Source organism: Octopus bimaculoides, chromosome 10 (genome assembly GCF_001194135.2).
Source record: "Octopus bimaculoides isolate UCB-OBI-ISO-001 chromosome 10, ASM119413v2, whole genome shotgun sequence".
Taxonomy (NCBI): domain Eukaryota; kingdom Metazoa; phylum Mollusca; class Cephalopoda; order Octopoda; family Octopodidae; genus Octopus; species Octopus bimaculoides.
The window spans coordinates 87,598,232-87,605,762 of record NC_068990.1 but is presented as its reverse complement, the minus strand read 5'-3'; the positions used below and the strand labels follow the sequence as shown (position 1 = coordinate 87,605,762).

At 38.0% G+C, this 7,531-nt stretch overlaps 1 pseudogene; it reads right to left on the bottom strand.

Annotated features, from left to right (window-relative positions):
- Positions 1 to 2,498: 2,498 nt before the first annotated feature.
- Positions 2,499 to 2,617, bottom strand: LOC128248946 (5S ribosomal RNA; annotated as a pseudogene).
- Between the last annotated feature and the right edge of the window lie 4,914 nt (positions 2,618 to 7,531).

Below are 7,531 nucleotides of genomic sequence, written 5' to 3'. Positions count from 1 at the left end.
CAGTGGATTAGTAGGGAAGGAAGAACACAATAGAGCAAATGTGAAAATGCAAAGACCTCGAAATTGATGTATTCAAAATGTGAGGCATGAAGGTAAAAACAATACCAATAATAATTGGTGCATGCTATAAAAATTTATAGGCAATTAATACATTAAATTAATAACAATGTACGTGTGTATTGTGTTGACGAAGGAAGAAAGCTTATGTTTGCTTTAATCCAGAAATTGGAACCAATTCAAAATTAACAATTATAATCTCAGTTCAGATCCCGCTATGGTGGACTTCACTTTTCAACTGAACAGTATACATTTTTTCTCACGTTCCTCTGAGTTCTGGTTTCAAATCCTGTCAAGATGAACTTGCACCTCATCATCCCCCACCCCTAATCAAAAGATGTAGTACCAAATTTATCGACACCAATCTAGGTGGTTTCAGTTTTAAACCCAGAACACCTTCTATGGACAAATTTCTTCTACCATAGCCTGGGACAGTTGAAAGCCTTATAGATGATACTTAGGTATATGGGAACTGTTGTTCTTGGTTGATAGACTTAGTCAGTTACTCAGTTTAATTTCATTAAATATTCCCTGTGTGATTTTAGCGAACTCCACACACTGTTCAAACCATTAGGATTGGGTCTCTTTCCTGGAGGTAACATCTCTGAATACTGAAAGCCGCCCTTCCTATTGTGACTTAGCCATTAAAAAATTGTCCTGTTTCCTTTTAATTTTTGAATGAATTTTAGTAGATACTGTGTTGGGAAATTCAGTATAAAAGGGGAGGTGTTCATAATAAGTTTTAGAAAGTGAAAAACAGCAAGAAAAGAAGAGAGAGACATAGACAGAGGGAAGAGAATCAGAGAGAAAGAAAGGGAGTGTGACAAAATGTCACATTCTCACAGTCATAGACACAATACGCCCGTATATTCTTTTGCAGACAGGAAAAGAGTGTGAGTCTGCGAATGAGTTAGGAGTCTCGAGGCGATCCTTTCCGGAACGTAGAGAAGCAGACGTATATATAGGTTTACATACACAAGCAAGCAGAGCGAGACAACTACACATTCACATATATTTACTCAGAAACACACACACACACCTACACGTTTCTTTTTATTTGTGTTTGTATATGTATTTGTGTCTGTCTGCCTATCTATGCATCTATCTTTCTTTCTTTCTCCATATATCTTTATTTGCCTATTTCCAGCAATCCCTCAATCCCCTTTTATATATTAAATGACTAATAATATCTTTTCTCTGTTTGCTTGTAATTAGGAATAGAGAAATAAATCACGATTTCCTATCCTCGAAAACTTCTTTCATCCTCTCTCCACCTCTCTCTTTATATTATCATGTTTCAAAATAGATTTAAACATTCGCATCTTTGGTAAATTCGACAAAGCTGTAGGCTATAGGCTGGTACTTTGAACTTGATAACTAAAAAGAGATATAAATATGTAACAAACAGTCTTCTTGGAAACGATATGTCTAAGTGATATAAAATGGATCTGTCCAGATGGATAAGAGGGAGGGGTAAAGCGAACTGTCCAGACATCATTATCGGTGATGAGAGCAAAAATGTCTCATAGACAGCTCGATCCCTTCTGTCCTAAGCATTGACTGGACATTAGATGAATTAACAAAACAATACTGAAAAATAAGGACGTATTACCTTGAAACTACTAGTAAAAGCTAAAAACAGCTAAACTAGAACTAAAGAAAACCATGCTAAAAAGATGACAGGAAAAGTCTCTACTTGACAAATATCTGAAAAAAAGAAAGAGTGAGAAAGCGTAGGTCTCGACGGCAAAATGTTAGAATTTTAATAGAAGCAAAGTTTTTCCATTTAGAAAAAAACCTCCATAAACATGTAATGAAGCAGAATATATATAAATATTTGCATTATATGTGAAGGTGGGGAAAACAATCACACTGTTTTGGCTATCGAGTCTCTGCTAAGAGGGAATATTTATATAGGCACGACAGTATTGAAACTTTTACATTTGGAAATTACACAAGGATTATGAAATATCAATATAAAGGAGATGATATTAAACATCCTGCAGAAACTACTCCAGGGAATGAGAAATCCACCGTCCTCAGGGATATCCCAATCTATAGACATCTATAGTCATCCGGGTAATTGTTATGAAGAACACATAAGAAAGAATATGCTTCCTAAATCCCAACAGTTTCAATCCTAGCAAACGATAATGTATTTTTTAAGTAAACGAAAAACTTATCTCGATATATAGATATATAAATAGAGATAACCGGAATTTGGGGACTAAAATCAGAAATAATCTCTGAGATGTCAATGTGTGCCTTAGGAAGGACTGAAAATATGCAAACACGAAAACACAAGACTCAATAGAACTACAGATATATTGAGCAGAGTATTCTATCCTGAATACTCTGCATAATATTCTTTTATTCTTTTAATTGTTCCAGTCATTTGACTGTGGTCATGCTGGAGCACCGCCTTTAAAAGGGATGAAAGACGTTTACAGCACCTAGGTTTCCCAAGCAGTCACCCATCTAAGTACTAACTAGGCTCGACATTGCTTAACTTCGGTGATTGGACGAGAACCGATGTTTTCAACGCGATACAGCCGTCAGCTATATGATCTTGGTTCTCTTCTGCTCGTAACACGACGATGGAGTGGGCTGTTAGTCGTTACGATCAAAGGACGGATTGCTAAATCACGTGTGTTTCGAGGACCAGGTGACCTCCTCCACCATTTCTGGAGATGGGATTGATGAGGCTTTGGAAATTTAAGTCTCTTAGTCTCCTTGCTACCTCCGTTGCTTTCCACTGTTTTCTTCCCTTCACCTTTTTTGGACTTAACTGTTCCTCAGAGCTAAATGCATTTAGAGACCTTTTTTTTTTTTACAACCACATATGTAGCAACAGGCGTTTTGCTCTCTACCATCAGTATGATGCCCGTTGTCTCCACACTCTAAAGGGTCACAACCCCGATACGGACTTCTGGTTTACAGATTTTATGAAAGTTTGTGAGTCCATCGTGACTCCACTCAACAACATTTTACCGCTGCGCTGACCAACCACCAAAGGTTCGATACAAAGTTAGCAATAAAGTTACGAATTAGTAACACGATATCGCAAGTGCCAGTCTTTGCAGGGAAAATGTTTATATCCAAAGCCTCTACTGGGATTGTCACGCGTGCAAACAGTAAACCCATTTGTAACATTCTTAATGTTTTGGCTTCACGCTGTACGCGGGTGTGAGCGAATGTTATTGGCAAAAGATGTTTTCAATGACAATGTCATCAATATTCATTTTTATTCTTTTAAAGAACAAGGAAATACTTTTGGGAAAGTACTTTTTGTTTTTCTTTTCTGCACATGGTGTTCAGCAGTCTCTATGCTACAACTTTTTTTTTCTTTTCATGTGGGTGGATGGTATATTTTGTAGTCACTTTTACTGCACCAAGGAATAAAATTTGAATAGAAATATAATAAATAAGCGATAAAAACGAGAAGACAGAGTTGTTAGGCAATATATAAATACATACGCGCACACACACACACACACACACACACACACATATATATATGCATGTGTGTGTGTGTTTGCGTGCGTGCATGTGTGTGTGTGTGTGTGCGTGCGTAATGAATAAATGCATATGCATACAATTAAGACAATATTCTTGGTCAGCTGAAACGCGAAGAGCTCACGCTTCAGCTGGCCATAATTAACAATAAACAATTATCCTGTATACACTCAACAGACAAGCTACACTGTGTTGCAGATATCAGCGCTGATCCACTGGCTGCTGATATTGATAAACTTAATTCACAGACCGTGAACATATTGATCATTCTCCTCCAGTGAGCAATCCATTTGTTATCGCTTCAGACCAGTGTGGAGTTAAGCGACTCCTTTGGGACAGATTTCTCTCCCGCTTCTGTATTTTCTGGCATTTATTTCCTTCGCTAACAGACTTTCTCTCCTCATCAATCTCCATTGTTTCCTTTTCGTCACAAAATGATGGATTGAGTAAGTTCTTTGGTTTTATCAGCTGCAAACGTTGGTGTTGCAGCAACCTCTAAGAACTCATCTCCTGTTTTTAATGGTTTTGCAGTTTTCCACCTCCAGTTTTTCTTCAGATTTTTCATTTTTTCAGGACAGAAAGCCCTGAAATTTCTCTGACTGCCACACATTTAGTAACTAGGTTGTTTGCCTTGCCTTGTAAATCTCACTACTTTTATTTCTAGACTCTTTACAAGGCATAATTGCTGAATAATCTTTCGGTTTCCGAGGCCATTGAGACTAGTGTGTACATACCAACCTCTTCAAACCTGATATCATTCTTATTTACCCCTTCGACTCCTCCGAACCAATTTGCTCTAGATGCATACTGGATGTGATGCCATCCATCCGGGCAGGATGGAGCCTTTTTAACGACATACAGGGATAAATTCTTGTTTTTTTTTTAAACAGTAGCAGCGAGAATTTCAGGTGAGAACAGTAGAGGTGCTCTTTTCTCCTGAATTTTCCCAAATCGGGCGGAGTCCTTCAGTTTGGCCTGCGTCTCCTCCAACGAGAAATTGTACAGACGAGAGTGCCATTGTTTTGTGTTTTAATCGAAAATCCAGATGAAAACCACTTCTCCATTTGATCGGCTAGAAAATCATTAAGATATTAAGATATTGTCTTAACATGAAACCAATAGTAGCCTTATTACACAAATAAAGAATATTTATCCACTAATGCGGTGTTGAGTACTCGTTCTCTTTGTTCGGCATTTGCATGTGTGTATGTGTGTGTGTGTGTACTGTTGTTCTACATTTCTTTTCAAAAACTTTTCTTGTAACACAGTGTGAACCTTAGTCCACGTGACTGTTTTGCACATGTTGAGTCATTGCAATACTGTTAACATTCTTGCTATTGTTGACAGCGTTGTCCAAGCTATCGTCTTAGGTGTTATTATTCACATTCATGTTATTGTATAAATATATTATATTATAGAGTGTTTTAACACTCTCGACATCTCATACAATATTTTATTTCTCAAATCTAATTTCTTAGAGAGTCTTGTTTACATTCCTTTGTGTAATTAAGCTGGTCACTACCATTGTTGGAGCCTCTTCAGGCGGCCAGTTTCGAAGAAGCCATGTTTTAAAATTTTATTTTAAAATATCTTATGGCAAGAAAATTAAATTAAACAGTAAAAGTCCCATTCGAGCGGGAGAGAGATAGAGAGGGGAGACAGAGAGAGAGAGAGAGAGAGAGAGGGGGGGGGAGAGAAAGAGAGAGAGAAATAAACTTCACCTACTGAAAACAGTTTGCAAAATAATGAAACTATAGAAAACACACCTCAACCACTTCAGATAGTCAAAACAGACACGACTATTTGCAAATCCAAATCAGCAGTGACAAAAATATTTGTTTCTGATTTAGGCTCAAAGCTAGCAGTTTTGATGGTGAGGGGTATTAATCGATATCATCATCTCCAATACTTAATTGCCCCAACTTCATCCTCAAGTAGTCTTGACAAAAAAATTTATAAATAAAAAAGCACACGAGAAATCCAAGTTATTTCTTCGCTGGTGAGATTGTTTCTAAAACTTATTACTTTTATTACCGATTTCAGCCAACCAAAGTTTTTATTATTGTTTTCATGCAGTGAGCAGGCAACTCCCGAAGTCTACATCCTTTATTGACTGTAGAACGACAGTTGACCGTAGAACGATATTTTATGTCCATTATAAAAAACCTCTTTAATAGTTTTGTAATAAATTTAACAATAGCTACTTTCAATGTTGAAGTATGTAGCGGATATAGGAGACAATCTGTCCCTCCTGCCTTGTGTGTTAAGAGACACAGTATGCCACTAACACACTTACTTGCTTGTCCTGCTCTTTCTTGAATAAGCGGTGAACAACGGAATTCCCACAATCGTCACCGTTACAACAATACAGCTCACGCCCTGAGCAAGCAGTGTTGCAGATGCTAATTCTCTGAGACCCTAAGCCGGTCAGGAGTAATCTGGTAGAATGACGAAGGAATTTTTCATTCGGCAACGCAATAAGTACACAGAACAAATTTGCTTATGGCAATAAAAATTGTAAGAGCTATTTGTGCGAGCGCTGTCATGGTGCTACTGGCAAAAGATGTATACAGATGTATAAATCGAAAAATTAAACACGAAATTAACATCTTATCTATGCCTGATCAAACTTAAGTTTTAACTATACTAATAATAGCAATCTTATCTACTAAAGGCATAAAACCTGAAATTTGTGTAGGGGGGACAAGTCGATTACATCGACTCCAGTAAGCAACTGGTTCTTAATTTATCGACTCCGAAAGGATAAAATGCGAAGTTGATCTCGGGAGAATTTGAACTCAGAACGTAGCGACGGTCCAGCGTGCTAACGATTCTGCCAACTCGCTGCCGGCTTACTCGCCGCCTTAATAATAATAATAATAATAATAATAATAATTTTTACTCTAAGCACAAGGCCCGAAATTTTGGGGGAGGGGGCCAGTCCATTAGATCGATCCCCAGTACGCAACTGGTAGTTAATTTATCGGCCCCGAAAGGATGGAAGGCAAAGTCGACCTCGGCGGAATTTGAACTCAGAACGTAACGGCAGACGAAATACTGCTAATCGTTTAGCCCGTCGTGCTAACGTTTCTTATTTTTTTATTGCCTACAAGGGGCTAAACATAGAAGGAACAAACAAGGACAGACAAAGGGATTGCGTCGATTATATCAACCCCAGTGCGTAACTGGTACTTAATTTATCGACCCCCGAAAGGATGAAAGGCAAAGTCGACGTCGGCGGAATTTGAACTCAGAACGTAGCGGCAGATGAAATACCACTAAGCATTTCGTCCGGTGTGCTAACGTTTCTGCCAGCTCGCCGCCGTCGTCGTATTGCAACCATTTTACAAAACTACCATTAACAAGTCTGAAGAAGAATTTAGAAAACCGTTACCCTATACACAATGAGAAATGTCATCACCGAGCAACTAACCACCCCACCGCCAGAACCAAGATATTCGTTTATGCAGAAAAACCGAAAAATGCTGGAAGATCGGTGTTGGGTGTTTGATATATAATTCGGTTGGAATATCATGATTCCTGAATATCGAAAATAAATATTTTTTCTTTCGATTTTAAGATCATTCAAGGCTATTTATTTTTTTTCTTCTTCTTCTTCTTCTTCTTCTTCTTCTTCTTCTTCATCATCATCATCATCATCACCACCATCATCCGCCCCTTTTCCTTCTCCTCTTCCTTCTATGCCACTTCTTGCCATCCTCCTCCTCTCTCTCCGCCCCTCCTACCTCTTCACGTCACTGATCGATCTTTTTATTGTAAACATTTCCAGTTTGTACATGTTTGAAATGTCAACAAAGAAATTACAGTTATGACTTCAGGTGACATGATGTGACAATGTATTTAATGTCAAAATAAACTCACTGGCAGATGGTTTCCTTTGAATGGTTCTGTTTCCAGTTAGGAAAGCGAAGGTTGCTGACCAGCTCTTTGTAAACCT